Source organism: Mauremys reevesii, linkage group 4 (assembly GCF_016161935.1).
Source record: "Mauremys reevesii isolate NIE-2019 linkage group 4, ASM1616193v1, whole genome shotgun sequence".
NCBI lineage: Eukaryota > Metazoa > Chordata > Testudines > Geoemydidae > Mauremys > Mauremys reevesii.
In genome coordinates this window covers 72,966,548-72,989,543 of record NC_052626.1, presented here as the reverse complement: position 1 = coordinate 72,989,543, position 22,996 = coordinate 72,966,548, and the positions used below count along the sequence as shown (strand labels likewise).

Genomic DNA, 22,996 nt, shown 5'->3' with positions numbered 1-22,996 from the left:
CTATTTAATAAATCTTCATATAGTTCATTATGGGATTGGCTACAAGAGTTGTCTTCGGGGTGAGATCTAAAGTGCAATTGACCTGGGGTAAGTGACTGGTCCTTTGGGACTGGGAGTAACCTGAATATTGTCATGATCCTTGGTGTAAGGGACCATCTGTCACAAAGATATACTTACTTGGATGGCAAGATAGATCGGAGTACCCAAGGGAACTGTCTGACTCCATGTTCAGGCTGTTCTAGTGCCTGAGGCATTTACACTTGATAATTGGTTGGTGACATCTAAGTATAGAACAGCCTGTTTGGAGTTTTTTCCCTGGTTCCTAACAATCTGCCCTCAGGTTGGTACTCACACACTTAAGTCACGGCAGACAGCTTTACAATGACTCTAAAAGAGGAGGCTGCTCACTTGCAAAGTCAGGAAATTCAGTGCCAATAAACATTCTTTCTAAGACATCCTTTGCCAGCATAATGAATGACTCCCATGGAATAAACGGAATATCACAAACCCGGGAGATTTATTACACCCCTTCCAAGGGCAAGAAATTCTTCAGGAACATTCCACTTGTCTTTTGTGCTTATGAAGGGGGGAAAAAAAATCTGTCTGATGCCTCTGGATCCCACCCCTTCAGGGCTCCTGTCATTAATAAAGCATAGCGGCTAGAGCCAGATTTGTCAGACCAGTATTGAAGGGCAGGCTCAGCCTTGCCTGCAGCAGGAGTGTTAGGCAAACTGGGAAGATTCTGAGCCCTGTCTCTGGTAGAAGATTAATAAATCATGGCAATGAGTTTTCCCATAAAAACACCGTGCACTGTGCTGAGTGACAACCAGTACCTTATGGCAACAGCTGCCAGAGTATCTCTTCTGACTTGCTAGCAACTCTGGCTTCTCTTGCCCCTGTCTGATGCAAGAGTTTGCAATGCTTTTTGGAAAGTCAGCCCTGCTCCTGGGGGGACTCTGTGCCTGAAGCTACTGCTGCCATTCATCTCTCTCTGGGCTTTGCTTAGAAGCTTTTATCCAGATGTGCAAAGGAAGATGTGTATGTAGGGGGAGGGCAGGAGGTTTTTTCAAGTTCTGTTGTGTTATCTGAGCTTAATTAAGCTTCTCCCGAGGCAGTGACTCACTGATTGACCCCAAGACCAAACAGGGGCCAAACTATCAGAGCTTGTCACACGAGCTGAGTTTGGAGTTTGGATTTTTTATTTCTGGGGCTCATCTCTTGGATATTGATACCCAGTGAAACAAACATTCCATTCAGCACATGCTTGTAAATGGATATGGCCTATTTAATCCAGCTGGGGGAAACTTGGAGTTCTCTTGTGCCAGTAGATCACGCCCGGTTCCCCTGTCACCATTTCTAAGTTTTGCTGAATTCTGGATCTGCTGGTAAAAGCAGTTATGAAATCACTACCTGCACCATGCTGTCCGGGATCTCCTGGTTGTAGGAAATGAATAGAAAGATATCTGTACCAACTATTATAAATGGGGTGTGTGTGTGAGAAATCCCTTTTAATCTTACAGGATTCTAAAGCATTTCACAAGCAATATAAAATAAGGAGTTCACCCATCAGTAAATTGCAGCCACTTCTCAAGTGAAAAAGACCAGTTGTTTAACAGCACATGGTAATACTAAACAACAATTTAGGGGAAAAGCTCCAGTTGAAACTGCCAGAGGAATGTAGGAAGGCAAAATGTAATTACTCAAATGGAATTTAGGTTTCAGAGTAGCAGCCGTGTTAGTCTGTATCCGCAAAAAAACCAGAAGTACTTGTGGCACCTTAAAGACTAACAAATTTATTTTAGCATGAGCTTTCGTGAGCTGCAGCTCACGAAAGCTCATGCTAAAATAAATTTGTTAGTCTTTAAGGTGCCACAAGTACTTCTGGTTTTTTTTCAAATGGAATTCTGGCCAGGACACCAACACTACCACCCTGACTCTTCTGTAAAGTGCCATGGGATTTTTAATAGCCACAGGTGATCAGGATTTCTGTTTTGTATCTCATCCAAAAGAAAGAACCTCCCACAGCATAGGCACATTGGTGTCAAACTGACTCAGAGTGCCACCTACTGAAACACCTGCAACTCTTGGTTTTTCTTTGGCAGTCTCCTACCCAAGCACTAACCTGGACTGATGCTTTAGCTTATGAAATTTGACACGATCAAAGCTCACCATGTGATAGCTGAGGAATAGTCAGAGTACGGAAAAGCTACAGAAAGGTAACAAGTTCAGAAAATGATATAAGTGATATGCACCTGGGAGGACATGTAAATATGTGAGCACATGCCAATTCAGGTAGATGGAAGAGCAACTATTGGCCAAGTAGCAAGTGTCTATAAAGAGGACAGGTTTAAAAAACTGTTCATGCCGGTGGGAGCCTTGTCTTCACTATGTCTCCAATCAGTTTTAAAATCAGTTTAGCTAAACTGATTTGAAAACCACTTAGAATTTTTTTTTGGGGGAGGGGGGAATTTGCTCAATGCACACCAAGACAGAGAGGCATTGGTGAACACAAGTCTGTGATGTTACTGAAGCTGTTGCATTTCTTCCCATCAGCGCATTATTCCAGTAATATACCCTGGCCCTTTCCATACCTTCCAAGACAGGAAGTTCCACCGCCCAGATAAAGTGCTTTCTCTCCACCCATTTTCTAAGGAAGGTATTGGATACTGATGTGATCAGGATGCCTATAAGAAACTCAGTGACACTGTCATGCTTAATCAGTACCTTGGCTCTATTTTACACATCCAATTTTCTTATAATTATTAACACTACTATAAACTTGTTCATCTTAGCCTCTAAGGATAGAACAAGAAGCAGTGGGTTTAAACTGCAGCAAGGGCGGTTTAGGTTGGACAGCAGGAAAAAGTTCCTAACTGTTAGGGAGGTTAAACACTGGAATAAATTGCCTAGGGAGGTTGTGGAATCTCCATCTCTGGAAATATTTAAGAGCAGGTTAGATAAATGTCTATCAGGGATGGTATAGACAGTATTTGGTCCTGCCATGAGGGCAGGGGACTGGATTCGATGACCTCTCAAGGTCCCTTCCAGTCCTAGAATCTATGAATCTATATTTGTTGCTCTCTTATCCCAAGTTTTTTACTCATCTGTCTCTATGCCATGAGCAGTTCAGTGCAGGATTCATATCTCCCGTGTTTAAAAAATGCTTTGTACCCTATGGACACTAGCAGAAATAAGAAGTTTTACATAGTGCCTGATGTGAAGTACTTAGCTTTGCTATCAGGAATTATTTGGGGACTGGAGAGTAAGGGATATAGTGGCATGCAGCTTGCCATTGTCTGTAAGTGAAATGGTGTCCATCAGTTACAAGAACTGAATAAAACTCTATTGAGGACTACAACTAATGCTGCTCCAGACTAGTCGGCAGAAGCAGGTGCTATTGAGGGAAGAAAGGGTCCTTTGGTCTCCAAGAAGCAAAGTGTCACCTCTCCAGAACCCACAGCCTTTGCTAACTTGAGAAAAATACTCCCTGGCTCTCGCTGCCTTTCTCCTTCTGCCTTGCTTTTTCTCTAATTCTGTCTGTTTTTCCTCTCTCCCCATCCACACCCACAATTTAACCATTTAGATGTAAAAATAAAAACACAACCCACGAGACAGAGGGTTTTCTAAAGCAGTGTAATTTTAAAAGTAAGCCTTTGAGGTCAGAGTGTAATTGCAGCATTGGGACTATGTGATACAAGACAAAAATAATCCACCAGGCAGCTGGTGAAGTAGGAGAGTATAGCAACCTACAGGGAGGGGCAATGGAGAATGAAGCCAAGAGAACGATCAGATGGGACAAAATACTAGGCAGAGCTTTTAGCTGGAAACACCTTTAGTCTCGCCTGGCACTTGGCACCAGGACTAACTTTTGTGTAAAATAAAGCAAGATCTTTTGTAAGCTATTGTGGGTCACAGGAACACAAGAACTTCCATACTGCATCAGTCCAATGGTCCATCTAGCCAGTATCCTGTTTCCATCAGTGGCTGGTACCAGCTGTGTCAGAGGAAGAGTATGTTGTGGCTGGGAAGTCTAATAGATATTTATGCGCTATCCTGCTTATGAGGGAAGTATCCTGAAATATAAGAGATGAGGCCAGGATTTCCAATAGTGCCTCAGTTTTTGAAGACACCTTAAAGAGACCTGATTTTCAGAAGGCGTGGAGCACCTGCTTGCTTAAAATCAAGACCCTTTAAAGTGTCTGAAGAGGGGAACCCAAAAATCGAGGCACCCAAATTCATAAGTTACCTTTGAAAATCTTGGCCTGATAATTTATGTAATTTTTCTCCTAGCTGGTATAACTGGGGATTGTCTTGTTCATATCAACATCTGATCTTTAGTTTGTACCTCAGTGATAACTTTTGGCAGGGAGTTCTATGCATTGTATAAAAAAGTATTTCCTTTGATCAGTTTTAAATGTATGAATGTGCCTTTCAAGTGCCTTATTTTCTGGTTCTGATAATACAGAAAAGGATAAATAAGAGAGTCCAATTAATCCCTGTTATAACAGCCACCTTTACTAGCTTTGAAAATTATTCATTTTCACTCTTTATAGAATATTAAAGGTGATGGCAACCCTATAACTTTGGAATAACAATAATTTTAGACTGGACAAAACACTAAATGTACAACAGAGGACAATGTTGTCCTTCCCCTGGGAGATGGACCAGATGGTATCTAAAATGGCTTTTAATTTCTGACTTCTCAAAGTTTCTCTCGAATTTGTTCTCAAATCACAGTACCATAAAATCAATCTTGTTTTACTTTTGAAGCGAGTTAAATAAATAAAAGAAAAAATAAGGCCATACATTCATTACTAATAGTTTTGGGTGTAAAGTTTATATTTAAAATACTAGTGTTTGTCCTTTAATTTCAATTTTCTTACATCCATCTCTCCCCAGATTTTGGCTGTCTGGGTCCGTTTTTTCATTTCAGAATTTCTTCTTATCCAAGCATCATTTGCACATGAAAGGGAATTATTTTTAATCAGATGCCAAAATTTGTTACAAGGGTCTTTGCTTTATGACCTTCAATTCTGATCCCAGGAGGAGACAGTGGGTTTTGATTTCCTCCAATTGCGGCTGTCCTTGGGTCAACCCTTCCCAAAGCAAATGACACTGATTCAGGAGGGCTTTCTGCCTCCCCTTTATTTAAATGCTGGTTAGCAAGCTTGGTCAGCATCATTCACAGTCATAAACCACGCTCAGAGGGCAAGCAATTTAGGGTTTGGAGTCATTGTGGACCAGCCGTTGTGGTACAACTGCTTTTCATCTGTGGCTTTCCCTACACCTATGGTATTTACTAGACTAGACTAGAGTCATGGAGAGCCCAGAGAGATTCTGATTTTGATTTGAGTGCAGATAGATCTATAAAGAACAGAGTTTTGTAATAAACTTGATTGTCCAGGTTCCATATACTTGTCAGGAAAATGTTTTATTTTGTAAGTATATTTTAAAAAATCATGAGTGACTATATCTATATGAAAATATAGAAGATTTGTTGTATTTAAAGCTATTATCAAACTGATACCTTTTCATGAAATTTATTATATGTGTTGTGGCACAATATATTTAGTGGCCCCTCCGACAAGGGCTATATTTAAGGTTGATTTTAAATCTGTCTAGGGTACAAAAAATTTATACAACACATCTAGAGAAAAAAATGAAAACATGAAATGAGGGCTAAGCCAGAAAATAAATCACAAACCTGTCAGTCAGTGTCACTAAAAGGGTTTTGGGTGGTCTGTGTCTGCCTGTCCTTTACAGTTTGAATGGGGAGGTGCATGTGTGTCTGTCCTTTCCTATCATTTCCAGTTGCTCCTTATTTCATTACTGCTGCCAGTGTTTGGAATCCTAAAGGATGCATATGTTAAATCACCCCATGGCCATTGCAGTGCATTTAGGAAAGACCTGCGTTGCAATCTGCAGACTCCTGACATGGCGTCGCTTGCCAGCATGAATCTTGGTAAGGGGCTCCTGAGTACATTAGGTATTCAATCCCAGAAGGATGATGTCCTCTCATGACCTCTTTCGTCTCTGGTCTGGGGAGGGGTAACTTCAAATACTGTGTGTCTCTTCTCCGGGAAGCTTGGGCTCCAACAAGGCGGAGTAAAGTACTTCTCCCTTCTCTTGGAGGCCACAAGCAAGCTGGGTCCTCCCCATGCTCCTGTTGTGCTGTCTCTGATTGGCCCAACAAGTCTGGAGCTGTAGGATGAGCTGTTTTTCACAGGGAAGGGGGAAGCATCCCTTTTTTCTGTAGTGGGAGCTCCTTATTTCATTACTACTCCCTGGGACTAAAATGACTCCAGTGTATGGAATCCTAAAAGGATGCTTCTGCTATAGTAGAAGCTGTTGATCTGCTGCATCCACAAAGTGCAGCCCAGGAGCTCTCAGCTGCCTCACTGAATATACCAGGATTGGCAACCCTAAAATTCAAAATATGTGTCAGACCTCAAAAAATCATGAGATTGGCTTAAAAATCATGAGATTTATAAAATTAAAATTTTTGGTTTCTTTTTGTCTTCTGGTGTTGTAGCCTTTAGGAGTCACATTTTCAGGCTGTTCTTTGCAACCACCAGGTTTAGAAACTTTTAAATGAAAACTAAGATTTTCATGTAATCCCATGACTCCAGGAGCTGGGGCTTAAAGAAAATCACTAAATAAAGCAAGATGCATGACAAAATCATGAGACTTGACAACATTGATACCCCCATGGGCTCCTCCATGGAGCCATGAGCACAGGCATGTACGTGGGGAGGTTCACAAACTCCCCCAACACCAGTCCCTTTTGTGGCAAGAGGAAGACCCTGCTGTACATCTATGTAGGGCGCGTCAGGTTGCAGCCTCTCTTCAAGCTCCTCCAGAACCTCTTACTAAGGTTCTGCACTTTTCTCTGCACCTCACACCCAATCTGTGACCACACAAAGTTGTGGGACTGCCTCATCAACCTCCTCCTGGCGCTGCCCCAGATGACCCATCACTCCAGGAGGAGGAAGTTGAACGAGGAGTGTTCTGCGACTATGGGGTCTATTTCCACTCCCTTACTCAATCACATCGTCGAGCAGAGCTCCTCTGGGCAGTATCCACAGACTTCTTAGACACCTTTAAGGGTCAGTGGGCGCATTCTGGGCTTTTCTGCTTGATGTCCACCTCTGGTTCCCTGATTTTCAACCTTGACCTCACTCCTTTTCTTTCATTTGTTGTCCCCCGTATCCAGTTGTGGCCTGGGTCCAATGGCACCTCCCCCTCAGTTGAGGGCTAGACTCACTTGTCCCAGTACTTGCAAATAGTATTGTTATCCCCATGCCATGCAAACCTGAATGTTGCATTTCCCCCCCCGTAAGTCAATTGATATCACAACAACTGCACACTCCTGACCCTGAGGTTAGACAAAGCAGTTAAGGTGTTGAGAGAGTTTCTTCCTTACTAGTGTTGTCTCAGATGTATTTGGTGCTTCATGTTGTTTCTATATTGTCACAGACCTTAAAGGCCATTGTCATGGATTTGATTCATGCTGGATTGAGCGCTATATTGTGCACAGCAATATCAAAGGGCTCACTGACAACTGATCCATTTGCAGATTTAGGAGAGCTACCCTGGGGTTTCCACTTGGAAAATGCAGCTTAGGTGGGAGCTCTGCGAATATATCAGGAAACAAGGCTTCATCCACCTTAGCGTTTGATAAATGTTCAAGCTGGCTCATTTTAAATCATCTGGCTGACCAGTCTGGATGGGGCCAAACTGTGTCTAAAATAGTTATCCTGAAACAGTTTCAATCTGGTTCAGCTAACCTGGTTTCAGCCCTACAGAGCTGTAAACTAGCCCTATTAGTCTTCCAGCATGAGGCAGGGATTAGGGTTGCTGTTAACAATGACATTTGCAAGTGTGCCCAATAAAGTCTGTTGCCATGGAGATGCCTATTAGAGCCTGCATTGAGCTGCATCTTCCCTGAATTTGTGAATCAGGCTTAGCTTTATTTAAAACCAACCATAACAAATGATAAAGAGGGAAGAGAGGTGTTATGAATCCCTCTGCACAGTCATTTGCTGAATGAGTCACAGGCATTCAAGCTTCTAATCAGTCCACCTGACGTCAAACCTCTCCATCAGAGAAGAGCTCTGACTGGAAATGTCAGCTTGTCTGAATGGAAAGGCCAGAAGGTAAATCTTTTCCTGAACTCACTGACTGAGTGAAAAAGGGCAATTAAAATTCAGCCAGTGCACTGGAAACAGTTTAATGGCAATCAGATTAAATCCACCCCTTGCATCACACACCTTCCTACAGCTACATCCACGTGGGAGCAAGTCCCTGTGGTTTAGAGGGTATTTCAAATGTGGCATCAAAGCAACAGAACCCTGGGCGAGTGAGGTGCTGGCTGACCCAGGGCAGTAGACAAAATAAGCTCTGAATGTAACTAAAATGAGCTCTCCAATAAATACTGACAAAACATGACATGTCCTGCTCAGAAATAATTCCTCTACAGTCTTTGTGCACATCATAAGGGGTTTGGTGCTTTTGGTCCAGATGTGCCCTCTCAAAGGAATATACCTGATAAAGGGTCAAAGAGAAGAATGAGGAGGAGCCCACCCTTGGACATAGGTGGGCCCTCCTTTGGTACAAGCTCTTGATCCAGATCAGATGTGGTATGGGAGAGTTCTTATGGGTCCACCTAGGGACCTCTAGCCCTAGGCATGCTCCTTTGATTAGTGTAACGCTAGGGGACCCTCTCTTCCCTCGGCCCATGGTCAGGGTGATGAAGATGACTCCATATGCAGATACCATGGGAACATGCATGCACAAAAAGGAAGGAAGAAAGAGAAAGAAAGAAGGAAACCAAGAGCAAAAGCCCACACTCCTGAAAGTGAGTGGAGGATTGTAAATTCATTCTCAGGATTCACCCGTCCAGATGCTGTAAAACAACTACAGTAGCACCTCAGAGTTACGAACACCTTGGGAATGGAGGTTGTTCGTAACTCTGAAATGTTTGTAGCGCTGAACAAAATGTTATGGTTGTTCTTTCAAAAGTTTACAGCTGAACATTGACTTAATATAGCTTTGAAACTTGACTATGCAGAAGAAAAATGCTGCTTTTAACCATCTTAATTAAAATGAAACAAGCACAGAAAGTTTCCTTACTTTGTCAAATCTTTTCTTAAACTTTCCCTTTATTGTTTTACTAGTTTACATTTAACACAGTAATGTACAGTATTGCTTTTTTTTTTTTTTTTTTGCTCTTGTCTCTGCTGCTGCCTGACTGCATACTTCTGGTTCCAAATGAGGTGTCTGGGTGACCGGTCAGTTCGTAACTCTGGTGTTCATAACTCTGAGGTTCTACTGTAGCTTGAAATGTTTCTGATCCTTTCAGATCTCTTAACACTTCCTCCCCTTTTATTTTAGCCCTAAATGTAATTTTTTTCCTCAAGGATGAGCCTGGCAACTTGCCTCAGTCATTACATTGGGGTTTATTTTTCTTTGAGAGATGAGTCTGTAATAAAGGTTTCCTCCACCATGTCTATCTTTCCCACTAGTGAAAGTCTTTAATTACCCTCTGAGGGGCGAGGCAGCCAAGACTGAAACAATGTCATTTGAACTGGGATGAGACATGACTGGATTGCTAGTCTGTACTTTTCTCTTGTACACTTCTGTATATGAAATCCAGACTTTTTTTTTAACCCTTTAGGAGTCTGAGAAAGCTGTTCTTCTATACATAGACAAGGATGCCTGTACTAGAATCTGCTCTGCTCAGATCAGTGGGTAGACTCTGTCGCACATGATCATGGTCATGCCTTGCATGTGCATCTTCCATTATGAGCAGCGGGTTAAAATGTCAGCACGGCCAAGAGGTCAGCAGGGGTGACCCATCAGAGTTTCACCTGGGTACTGAAGTTTTTAATGTTGATACTAGGGCCAAGAGGACACACAGTATGTCAAAGCAAAGCTCAACTTGTACTCTTTCCCAAGGTGTTCAGTGTCCTCCTGCTCAGACCCCAACTATTTCCATTCTATTTTCATGTATCTTGCTTTTGCTCAGGGCCAAATTAAGGCAACACAGGTTCCCAGGAACACCCCCATGGAACAACCTGCCTCTGCCCCCCATGCTATGATCTCATCCCTCCCTCTGGTGGTGGTAGAAGGGGCCACTCACCTCAGAGCCATGTGCTAGGCTGGTTGGGGGCCTGCCACCACTCTGCTTTGAGCTGTGCCACCCCCGTTCTGGACCACCACTACCTGCCTTCAGGAAGATGGAGGTTTGTCCCAGAGGAGGGATCTCAGCCGCTTGCTCTCCCCCCACCCCAACATAGGACCAGTGTGTGTGGGAGGGGCTGCCAATACCATTCCAGCAGAACCATGATGGGATAGCTACAGTGAGTGCCTCACACTTGCACCTGGACTACACTAGAAAATTAAGTTGGCTTAACTATGTCACTCAAGGGTGTAAAAAAATCCACACCCCTGAGTGACGAAGTTAAGATGACCTAACCCACAGTGTAGACAGCACTAGGTCAATGGAAGAATTATTTAGTCAGCCTAGCTACCACCTGATGGGGAGGTGGATTACTTACACTGAGAGGAGAACCCCTCCCATTGGCACAGGTTCTATCTACACTGAAGTACTAGAGCAGTTCAGGTGCAGCTGTGCTGCTGTTGCATTTGAAGTGTAGACAAGCCCTCCGTCTTGTGCTCGGCTAATCTTGACCAAACCCTCCCCTGCCTCACTAACTGAGCAACAGGTTTCAGAGTTAGCAAACCATTAAGATGATGAATGAGGCTATTCAAGCCCTCAGAGCTATTGTTTCAGGCTCTCTGCAAACTCAGGTAGATATCATCACATTGGTTACACTTAAGTCACATTTTCAAGCTTTTCCTCACAACCAGGAGGGCTAGAAACATAATTTTAAATGAAAGGTGAGATTTTGATATCATTACATAACCCTAGGAGATGGGGTCCTAGGTATATGTCTATAGTTTCTATGCTGTAATCTGCCCCTATTCTTTTCTATGTACTTCTGCTTCTCAGTATCCTGAGTGTCCTGATTAACTGAGAGGGGAAGATGTTTTTACTCATATTGTTTTAAATTCTGGTTTTGTTGATGCCCAGTAAACTCAAATGCCTGACAAACAGTTGGGAGGAAAATCCTCTCTGTGAAAGACACTCTCCCCTTCAATTCAGTGCTCACAAAATTTATGATTCTCCAAGGAGAACTGCAGCAAAAACAAGACTTAATATTTCTTCTGTTTCTGAGGTAACAAAGAGAAGACAAACTTTTTAAAAAAACAAAACAAAGAAAGTTAAAGAATCAAAGTAGGTTAAATACTGATTTGTTTTCTTTATACATCACCTTTAATATTGATAGTTCCTCATTCTTGTTGCTTTATGTTCATCCATTAGCAGTGTTAAGGCTTAACTTTCCAACATATTAAAGACCTGAGACTGGCAGCTTAATCATATGTACAACACCATGAAGGGCCACCGTATAGGAATAGCTCCTAGGGTCTTACAGGCAGATCTCTGTCTTGTAAAAATGGTTTCCTTTTCATAATTCTGTAGTTCCCTATCTATCTTGTGCCTGGCTCACTCAATCTTTAGAAGGCTGACTTAGTCCTGTGTGAGGGCACTGAGTTCATCCTATTAGGAATAATAAATTTAATGTGAACCTCTGTGGCTTCCCCTTCATTCTCTGCATAGCATCAGGGTGCTCACTGAAACCACAACATTCATGGAGCTCAGCCACATACAAAAATGTAACTAATATCCTATTCACTTTTCCCTGCTCTTCCTGCTGATCTGAGCAAATGGGAAAAGAAGAACAATTTGTGCATAGACATTCTTCTGACACACATAGATGCTTCTAGCACACAAACACACCTGTACACCTAGCACACTGTCTGAGCTCAATAACTAAAGAGTATGTGTACACTCACAGACACAGAAAAGGAAGCTTACACAGTGACAGCTCTGCATATTTGCACGCACGACACACACAACACAACTTATTCCTTGTCTGAAGTGCTGCCGTAGATTTATGAACACTCTAATCTCATAACTCTTTCTTCTTCTTCTGGTTGTAGCAGAAAGGTGAGATATGAGCGATTCTTTAATCTTTGCCCTTTCCCAGTGCTTCCAGGTGGATAGGAACAGGTGTTGTGTACCTGGCAGGGGGACAGAATGGACAAGGAAGCAGGAAATGGAAAGCAGTTGAATCCGGTTGCAGGGAAAACTGTGTGTTTAAACCAGTAGTTGAAAGAAAATGAGAAAGTGTGCAGATTTCTTAGATGAGGCAGGACTGAGGGATAAAGAGGGGAAAGATAGGTTCAAGCATCTTCAGATCTCGCCTCAAAAGACATTTTTGCTGCAAGATTTTTCAGTGGTTGCTCATCCTCCATCTTGCCTTATTCACACTTGTCAAATCAACCTCACAAACAAAAAACAAACTACAAGCCCTGGTTGCATGAAGGTTCAATCCTTACCACGACATCTGGTGCGTCTTATGTGCAGAAAAGGTCATCTTTGGCCTGCTCTGCTCCTGTGCCTCACTTAGGCTGACATTCTTCCCTCACTTATGCCCTGTGCAGCTCCATTTTCCTTAGAGGGATTGTATGGGGTATAAGCAGGGCTGTCCTTACCCATACGCAAAGTACGCAGCTGTGTCAGGCAGCAGGAAATTTGGGGCAGGAAGTGGAGCGACCCAACCCCCACCCGTTCTGCGCTGCCAGCTCGTGCTGGGGGGTGATTTCCCCCCACCCCCTCAAGCCTGCTCCTGCCCCACCTGTGGATGTCTGGGGATGCCCCCACCCAGTGGGGGGGAGGGGGCTGCATAGGGCACCAAAATGGCTAGAGATAGCCCTGTGTATAAGAGAGGATAAAAGTGGGTCCTTAGATCATAAACCCCACAGAACAGGGACTGTCTTGTCTGCCTTTATGTTCTGCATTGCTGTGAGCAAACTGTCATCATTCGACAAATAATAAATAATAAGCCAGAAAATAAAGGGGGAGGAACAAAAGCAGAAAGAGCAAGAAATATCAAATCCAAAGGACACACTGAAGTTTGCATCCAATAGACTCAGTAGAACCTTATAGGCTATGAAGAAAATGTGTAACAGAAGCTAGCAGCTCAGTTTATATGAACATCCAAGCTGGATAACTAAACAGGTCAAGTGATATTTTCAGCCATGCTTGAAGCCAAAACTCCATGATATGGTGGCAATCCCAAAAAGCCAGTCTAACCATCCTGAATCCCCCACAAACAGTTCTAACTGCATGAATCATCATAAAACTGGCGATCTAGGCTTAAAAAGAATGGGGACTCCAGCCCAAACAGTCCCTTCTATATTAAAGCAGTATATACAGAGAGAAACATGAAATCAATGTTATCTGCAATTCACCCCATATTCCTCAAAAAACGCTCCACCTCTATAGGACTACTGGACACCTTACCTCCGTCCTGGAGAAACAGTTTCTGTTTTGTAGGATGTAAAGTGGAAAAGATGTTTCTAAAATGGTCTAGATTCCTGTATACAAATTTAAAGTCACTGAGACTAACTCTCCACTGTCATGCATCTTGAGTCATCATGTACACCTGTGTAGAGTGAATGGGTGTAAAATGCTACCATGCTGGGATTATTTTATTCCCCCTTTCTACAGGTATCAATTACACTACATTATCATGTAAGCCAAGGGAGAATCAGGACAACTGTGTTTTTCAATCACAGATGTAGAGAAATCCAGAAACATTAGGATCCTTTTTATTATGAAGAACCCTTTGCTAATTCCAATAAGCAAAGAAACAGGTGATGTTTCTGTCTTCAGACCCTCCAAGAAGGAGAGCCAGGGAGTCAAAGGAAAATGTACATTTGTCAAAATTCTTCATCATCACAGCTTATAAACAGGTGGCATCTTGAATAAAATGTCCTCTGGGGAAGGTAGGTTCTGTGCTATGGAATTAAATAGAAAATTAAAACCCATCTATAGCATTCAATAGGATGTTTCCATAAACCTAGAGAAAGGAGACCATTCTCTGTTAAATTCCATAGGTTTTTAGAGTAACGTCTATCAATAGATCCCCTATTGGTTTAATTTCCTTTAATTGCATAGGTTTCCATAAAGGGAGATTTCTGCCATTTTATCTGAAATTATCCATATAGGACTGTGTTGTCTTTACCTTTGTCTGGGTATGAGATATTGCAGAAATATGGCATTTTGTGTGGACTTTTTTTTAATTGGTCTATGACCCTATAAAGAGTCAGCCTTCCTGGACCATGGTGTGGCAGAATAGGCTAAGTATAAAGGGGTAAGTTGAATATAATGCTTGGGAGCTCTGAGCACTGTGACCTAGACAGTCTCATGTTACCATGTGACATCTTCCGTCACCCCCAATTATCTTGTTTATGTCTTTCTGTATAATACAAAACTCCTGGGTTGAACTTGGGTTGCAGAAATACCTCCCTCATTGGGCACAAAGAGTTTGATTGTGCACACCCGTTGAAGTCAATGGCAACATTTACATTGGGCTGTAGCCTGCATCCACTGAGGTCAAAGTGAGAAGGATGTTATGTGACCTTTTCAAAACCCTATGGTTGTGGCTATGGTAGCTCTCTCCTGGATATAGCATAGTGATGTCACAGCACAAGCACTAGTGAGGAAGGTTCAATATGATCATTCATCACATGTTTATATACAGTACTGTCAACAGGAGAATATGAGCTTAGAACATTTATGTTTTAGAAAAAAAGTGTAAATACAAAGCAGGATCTTTGAGCTGGCAGACTTCGTTTTCTGAGATATTTTTAATCTCCAGGATGGAGAAGTCCCTGTTTGAAAGTGCCAAAGTGTTTTTCCTTTGCAATTCAGACAAACAAGTTGGTTTACTTTGCTTGACCTTTTCTGAAAACACACCTACCTAGTTAATGCAAACACTAGCTTTACCTCACATCCTCCCCTATTGTGTGTAAAGGGTGATCAGAGCTCAGATCCTGAAAGGAGATTTCCTTAAGTTAACTTGGGTGAGACACTAAATCAGGGAGGCTTTATGTAATTCAAAGTAATTTTTTAAAAAATTAATGGGGTGAATTTTAGTGCTTACAAAAGTGAAACTAATATTAGTAGGGCCCTACCAAATTCACAGCCATGAAAATCACATCACCGACCATGAAATCTGGTCTATTGTGTGCTTTTACCCTATAATATGCAGATTTCACAGAGGAGACCAGCATTTCTCAAATTGGGGGTCTTGACCTAAAAGGGAGTTGGGGGGCCCACAAAGTTATTTTAGGGGGTCATGGTATTGCCACCCTTACTTCTGTGCTGCCTTCAGAGCTGGGTGGCTGGAGCTGTTGGCCCACTAGCAGCAGCACAGAAGTAAAGAGTGGCAATACCATGCCATGCCACTCTTTACTTCTGCACTGCTGCCTTCAGAGCTGGGTGGCCAGAGAGTGGTGGCTGCTGACTGAGGGCCAAGCTCTGCAGTCAGCAGCATAGAAGTAAGGGTGGCAATCATACCATGGCATTTGTACTTCTGTGATGCTGCTGGTGGTGTCTCTGCCTTCAGAGCTGGGAATCCAGCCAGCAGCTGCCAACTCCCCAGCTGCCCAGTTCTGAAGGCAGCACTGCTGCCAGCAGCAGTGCAGAAATAAGGGTAGCAGTACCGCAACCTCCCCCCAACCTTGTGACCCCCCTCTCCAACTCCTTTTTGGGTCAGGACCTCTAAAATTACAACACTGTGAAATTTCAGATTTAAATAGCTGAAATAATGAAATTTACAATTTTTAAAATCCTATGACCATGAAATTGACCAAAATGGACCATGAATGTGGGTAGGGCCCTAAGTATTAGGCTAGTGAGGACAGGTACTGTGCAAGCTTCCCCTATTATAGTTCTACCAATGCATCTCAGTTCTGACCCTAGCACTTACTGCTGTTTCAGCTCTCCGTTCTGCTACCACCACCATCCCCAGTTCCACTTTTGCACATTATCCCCTGAACAACCCTAATCCTTAGAGGAAAGGGTAGGGGGAAGAGAGTCCTCTGCCTAGAAAGCTAGGAGAAAAGGGCTCCACTCTTACCTTCCTGAGGAAGCTGGAAATATCTTCTCTCCTCTCGCAGTGGTAGGAGTTTCTCTATGGCTCCTCTCACCTTCTTCACAGGGGCACCCACTTGCTCCCAGAAGACTGACCCATCTATTTCCTCAGCACTTCTGGGGCTGCCTAAAAGAATGAGGAGCAGTCCAGTGACAAGCCATTTCCTCTGCCTAGATGCTGGCAGAGTGAACTAAGCACCAATCAGTGTGTTTCTCCAGTATACCTGGCAAGATAGGCACTGCATGAGCAGACCTCTAACACCATCAAGAAGGGGCTCTTTCATCAAAGTGTAATGTAGCTATACTGGTCCATGTCCAGCAGGGGCACCATTTAAGATTTTGGTGGAGGGTGGGGGGCAACTTTAACTGTGATTCCAAGGGCTACTTAGGCACCTGAAAACTCCAGGCTTTTTTTGCAGATAACTTAGAAATTAGCTGACAGGAGCACTTTATCTAATTCCTATATATGAAAAAGAAGATTTTATAAATATTAAGACCCACTCAGCTCTAATACTAACATGTTCTCACATCTTGTGTCAAGTCACTTAAATAACACTGGTTAGGTTTAAAATTTTAATGTATATTCTTTGTTACTAAATCTTGTATACAACAACTGAAACAATTGTAGAAAAATCTAGATTACTTTCTATCACTTTTTTGCAGTTTACCAAGCTTGGAATAGATCATTTAACTTTGGAAACATCCTACTAGAGCAAGGCGCCATGAGGTTATACTGCAGCTGCCTGGGGCTCTAGAGGTGTTAATAGACTAGAAACTAACAAACAGGAGTGAAGCTGACACTTTCAAGTCATTTTAAAATATTGCCAATCCCAAATGTTCAAAAATCATGAATCAGGCTCACCAAAAATCTTGAGATTGGCGTTAAAATCATGAGATTTATGTAAAAATAACAGATTTGGGCTTCTTTTTATTTGCCTTCAGCTTTTTGAGCCTTTAGGGTGCACTTGGGTCACATTTTGAAGCTTTCTCCACAGCCATGAGGGCTAGAAACTTAATTTTTCTCTAAGACTGAAGGTTGAAATCATCACATATCCACTTGGCTCCAGGAGCTGGGGCTTTAAGGAAAACAATGATCATGAGACTCATGACAAAATCACTAGAGTTGGCAACACTGCTTACACTTCTGTTTAAAGGCTAGTTACTTTCCAGAAGGCTCTTAAACACACTTCAGTGATAGAGTTGCAGTTCTCACAGGAGAATATTTAAAACCAAACACCAAGAAAATTCTATATTTTAAAGTTGAGAAAAAAATTGACACTTCTGAGGTATATCAGGGCCACTGAAGGCAGGAAAGGAAAATAACCAGGCACAGGAGCTCTGGACAGCTCTTCCTTTAGAAAGAAAGTTGGAGGGTCAAATCTTCTAGTCCTTAATCAAGTAAAACTTCTATTGCCATCAGTGCCTCCACTCATAGATATAAACATCACATTGACCATGTGATAACGTGTGGTAAATAACTATACACTTCATACTTAAATATCTGAGCCATCTTATCCAGAGTTACACATCTTATATGCATTGGCTCAGGGACTGGATTTCCTGGTATATTCTGAACAGTGCTGAGAACACATGGTGCCCAGTGAATAATGCAAATTATGACAATAATCGTCAACTTTATGGGCTCTGTGGATGCAGTTTCTGTTCTTTGTTCTGGAATTTGCCTGAATACAGCTGACACCCTAAGAATTTGAGTTATAAACACATCTGATACTTATGACACTTTCTCATTCCTTCCTTTTTCTCAAACTCAGAACAAAAAATGACTAAACAAAATGGTTGTCAGTTAAAATGTAAAATTGCACAGTAGCCATTGCTGTACACCCCAGCATGGTGCAGAACCTGCCACCCCTTGGGAATTAAGTGGTCTCCTCTAATCTGACTCTTATTCCTAACTCTTCTAACCTCTGTGCTGCTTTTCATGCTGTCAACCATGACATCCATCCTGGGACTGTTTGCTGGAGTCTTAGAGAACTGGCTGCCTTGGTTTGCTCCAATCTATCAGAGTCCTCTTTTTTTGCAGCATGCAACAGAGAGAGAATGACTGGTCTGCTGGATAAGGAGCTACCTCTGAAATACCTGGGTTCTATTCCCCACCTCCATGGACTTCCTGTCTGGCCCCAGGCCAATGCTTTATGGATAGAATTTCAAAGGTTTCTAGGCTCCCAAAGATGCAGCTAGATATCTAGTGGGGTTTACAAAGCACCAAACCTTCTAAGTGCATTTGAAAATCTCACTAGGTGCCTGAATACCTTTGAAAATCTGGCCTTTAGTCTGTGTGTGCCTTGTACCCCATTGGTACAATGGGGATAACAGCACCGCTCTACAGGGCCGCCCAGAGGATTCCGGGGGCCCGGGGTCTTCGGCGGCGGGGGGCCCTTCTGTTCCAGGACCCGCCGCCGAAGTGCCCCGAACACCCGCGGCGGGGCCCCCCCCGCCGCCGAATTACCGCCGAAGCGGGACCCGCCACCGAAGTGCAGCCCGGTCTTCGGCAGTAATTCGGTGGAGGGGGGCCCCCGCCGCGGGTCTTCGGGGCACTTCGGCGGCGGGTCCCGGAAGGGAAGGGCCCCCTGCTGCCGAATTACCGCCGAAGACCGGGCTGCAGTTCGGTGGCGGGTCCCGCTCCATCTTCAGCGGTAATTCGCCAGCGGGGGGGTCCTTCCGCCCCGGAGCGGAAGGACCCCCCGCCGGCGAAGACCGGGAGCGAAGAAGCTCCTGCGCCCGGCCCCGCAAGACTTTTCCGGGGCCCCTGGAGCGAGTGAGGGACCCCGCTCCAGGGCCCCCGAAAAACTCTCGTGGGGGCCCCTGTGGGGCTCGGGGCCTGGGGCAAATTGCCCCTCTTGCCCCCCCCCTCTGGGCGGCCCTGCCGCTCTACCTCGCCAAGGGGCTGTGAGGAGAAATAGGTTAGACATTGTGATGCGCAGTCTCAGATACCCTAGCGATGGGGCCACATAAGTACCACAGGTAGAATGGGATCTTCTGTATACACTGCTAGCCCTTCCCTGGGTTTGACCTCTTCTTTTCACCTATGCCTCCAAATCGCCCCCTTTTCTGTATGTAACCTAGGCTCAGTGCTTTGCTGTATTTTTTATTACCGTAATTCCTTTCTCAATTCCCCCACCCCCCATGTTCTCTCTAAAACAACACTTCACAGAGGGATTCCTCTTTTACAGGCTAAACTTCCATATCCTTAATTTAATCACCAGCCCTTTTTTATCTTATCACCCTGCCTCTCTTTGTAAATAAAATAGTGACTCCCTGCCGCAGGGGCACCTCTCCTCTGCAGAACTCACATTCTACACTAATGCTGTGCGTAGTTAAGAGCTCCACCTGGGAGCTGGCACTCTTCCTGTATGAAACTCGGGGGGGGGGGGGGGGGGGACGGGGGCTTCTGCCCTCCCCTGCCCCCCCCTAATTGGGGCCATTGATGTCCAGCCCTCCATCCCCCAATAGAGAGCTGGCTCTGAGATGGTTCTGTTACCAGGGCCTATGGGCTCAGGGAGTGTAAGGTTCTTGTTTTGTTCCCAGTGTCTCCTTGCAGTGGGTAAGAAGTGCATCACTGTGGACATTGCAAGGTTCCTCCCATGTTAAACAATTAGTCCCAAATACCATCCGTCCCTGATGTGAGTGGCTAGCTGAGAGTCTCTGGAACCATGGCCCAACTCTCTGCTGGCTGGTCTGTGTCTATGATTCCCATTTACACTAAAGCCGCTTTACACCTCATGGACAGCAGAAAGGGATTGGTAAAGTGAGAGCAAATTTAATTTAAGTGGCCTGAGGCCCTAGTTTACACTATGCGTGCAGAGGGTTTGCATGTGGGGGCTAATGTGAGGGGCAGCCTCAGGTCAGTCTCTAGCGCTGTAGCATTAGCCCTGAGACCTGGGTAGAATCAAGAAAAGAGTGTGCATATGAAGCTTCAGTTGTGGATGGAATCTCGAAGTCTGACGCAAACTCAGGCCTTCCAGGTGTCACCAAAGTGTATATCCCCTTCTGGTGAGTTTGGCCTTTTTAAGTTACTCTTGTCATTGGAAGTCACCAGCCAGGTTTCTGGTACCTTGATTCTCTCTGCAGAATTTGTTTCCCTGACTGTAAGCGTCCGCTGTTGGGGTTCGCCCCTCTCTGGGGTGGCTGGGAGTCAGGTCGCCTCACTACACGAGTCCAGTGCACTGGTGAATGAGCCTGGTGGGGCAGGGAACAGCCAGGAGCTCAGGCCCTCAGGCAGGGGTTGAGCCAATAGTCTCATATTGGAAGCCCAGGCCCTAGGTCAGGGCGGGGCAGCAAACCACAGTTCAGGGCTCAGACCCTCAGGCAGGGGCTGAGCAAACAGTTAGCAGTTCAAGCCCAGGCTCCTGGGCCTGAGCGCCGGGGCGAGGGGGAGACTGCCACCCGTGAGTGGGGTGGCAGGGGGGACGCAGGCCCACCCGCTCCTCTGCGTCCCAGCCCAGGGTCCTAACAGCGGCAGGCAGCCTGCTGCTGTGTCAGTGGGGATCCTGGCCACAACACACTGACATTGGCTCTGGGTGTGCTGCAGCCAGACTAGGGTCGTCTGCCCCCGGGCTACTTCCGACCTCCCCCTCTACCGGTACCTCTATCTCGGCGGCATCTTCCACAGCGTCCCACACCATGGGCTCCTCGGAATACTGAGCGAGGGGTAAACTGGGCAGCTCCTCAGGGTCCCTTTGTACCGGCCAGCTTAGGGGCTCTTCCAGCGTCTGGTCAGCGTCTAGTCTCTGCAGGTATGGCCAGTCCTTGGGTCGGTGGCAGGAGTCTCCCCAGCGGGAGCTAGGGCATCAGCGTTTGGCCTCTCCAGCGGCCAGGCAGCTTCTGAGCCCTGGGGCTGGGCTTTTATACTTCCTGCCCTGCGCCTTGACCTCTGGGGGGCGGGTGCAGGCTCCAGTGACTCCGCCCACTTTGGCGTCCATAAGGACTCGCCCCTCTCTGGGGCGGCTGGGAGCCAGGCCGCCTCACTATACAGACATTGATAAAGGGAGAGCCTTTGTGGAAGTCAGGATTCCTCAGGCTACTCTGGCTGAGCCATGAGGATAGGGATGGAGAGATACCAGCGCTTCTTCGACAGGATTATTCTAAGAGGTTTTCCTGAGTGTTCATTGGCGTGAAGATCAGAAAGGACAGGGATAAATCCTATTTATTTGAAGCCATATAATCTTCCTGAAGCTCTTAAATGGTGCCTGAATCTTTAATTAAAGAACTGCAAGATGGGCTGCTGCAAACAGGCCCACCTGCACTGTCTTTTGCTGAGGGTAATTGGCAGTAAGATCCACTTACATATTTCATTTTACCCTCAAAAATTTAACTCTCTAAAGACGTATCTTCTATTTGGCTTTCCTCCCCAAGGATACTTCAGTACCTACTGATACAGTCACTGGATTTCTGTCTGCAGAAGCCAGTGATGACACTGAACCTGCTAAAGGAAAGGTTTCTTTTTCAGTTCATCAAACTGTATCCATAGAGCTAGCTTCAGCATTTTACTTTACTCAGCTGTAACACAAGGAACTTACAGGCCTGAATCCTGTAAGGCATTAGCTTAAGCAGTTGACTTAAAACTTTATGGCCTACGACCTTTAGCACAGATAAGTGGCCCAACAGTGACCCTCAGTTTTGGGGAATTGGGAACATTGTACTTGGGGGCAGGGGAGGGTCAGAACAAAATGATACCAAGTAACCACATGAACACTGAGCTGATACTAGGCTTGAATATTTTAGGATAAAATGTTGGCTGATGCTTAACCATGGACTTGCCTTGGCAATTAATTGAGGTATATGATAATTAGTTGAAATCATTAATATATATTAATCTTTCAGCTAGGGATACCCCAACATAATTAGGGTGAGGAGGTTAAATATGGAGAAAGGAGGCTGAGTATTTGTATGAGTATTCATGAGAGCCCTTAGCCCCTATAATAGGCCAGACCACCATGTAAAAGGGAGATTCGTTTGGCATGTCAGAGACAAAGCAGGATCTTTGTCTCTTACCATCAGATCCCCAAGGAAAGATGTGACTATGTATGAGGAATGGTACAAGAGACTGCTTTAATAATGTATTTTTGCTTTCTTTTTACATGTTCGAAGTGTGTGTGTCTTTGCTAATTGTGCTAACAGAAGTGGTTAAAGGTTTGCTTTGCCCTCAGTGTAGGTTTCATCATTGTGCACACTGGGTTCCCCCCCAGATATAGAATCATAGAAGATATGAGTTGGAAGAGACTTCAGGAGGTCATCTAGTCCAACCCCCTGCTCAAAGCAGGACCAACCGCAACTCAATCATCCCAGACAGGGCTTTGTCAAGCTGGGCCTTAAAAACCTCTAAGGATGGAGATTCCACCACCTCCCTAGGTAACCCATTCCAGTGCTTCACCACTCTCCTTGTGAAATAGTTTTTCCTAATATCAAACCTAGACCTCCCTCCCCGCACCTTGAGACCATTGCTCTTTGTTCTGTCATTTGCCACCACTGAGAACAGCCTATTCCCATCCTCTTTGGAACCCCACTTCAGGTAGTTAAAGGCTGCTATCAAATCCCCCCTCACCCTTCTCTTCTGCAGACTAAATAAACCCAATTTCCTCAGCCTCACATCATAAGTCATGTGTCCCAGCCCCCTAATCATTTCCATTGCCCTCCGCTGGACTCTCTCAAATCTGTCCATTCTTTCTGTAGTGGGGGGTCCAAAACTGGATACAATACTGCAGATGTGGCCTCACCAGTGCCGAATAGAGGGGAATAATCACTTCCCTCAATCTGCTGGGCAATTCGCCTACTAATGCAGCCCAATATGCTGTTAGCCTTCTTGGCAAGGATACACTATTGACTCATATCCAGCTTCTCGTCCACTGTAATCACCAGGTCCTTTTCTGCAGAACTGCTGCTTAGCCAGTCGGTCCCCAGCCTGTAGCA

General features: G+C 44.6%; 1 long non-coding RNA gene across 1 annotated transcript; it reads right to left on the bottom strand.

The window, feature by feature from the left end:
* Positions 1-13,718: 13,718 nt before the first annotated feature.
* LOC120402946 lies at positions 13,719-20,893 on the bottom strand. The gene is made up of 3 exons (XR_005597380.1): positions 20,674-20,893; positions 16,056-16,196; positions 13,719-13,929 (listed from the first exon to the last, which is right to left on the bottom strand). It is a non-coding gene; the product is annotated as an uncharacterized LOC120402946 (long non-coding RNA).
* Positions 20,894-22,996: the final 2,103 nt, after the last annotated feature.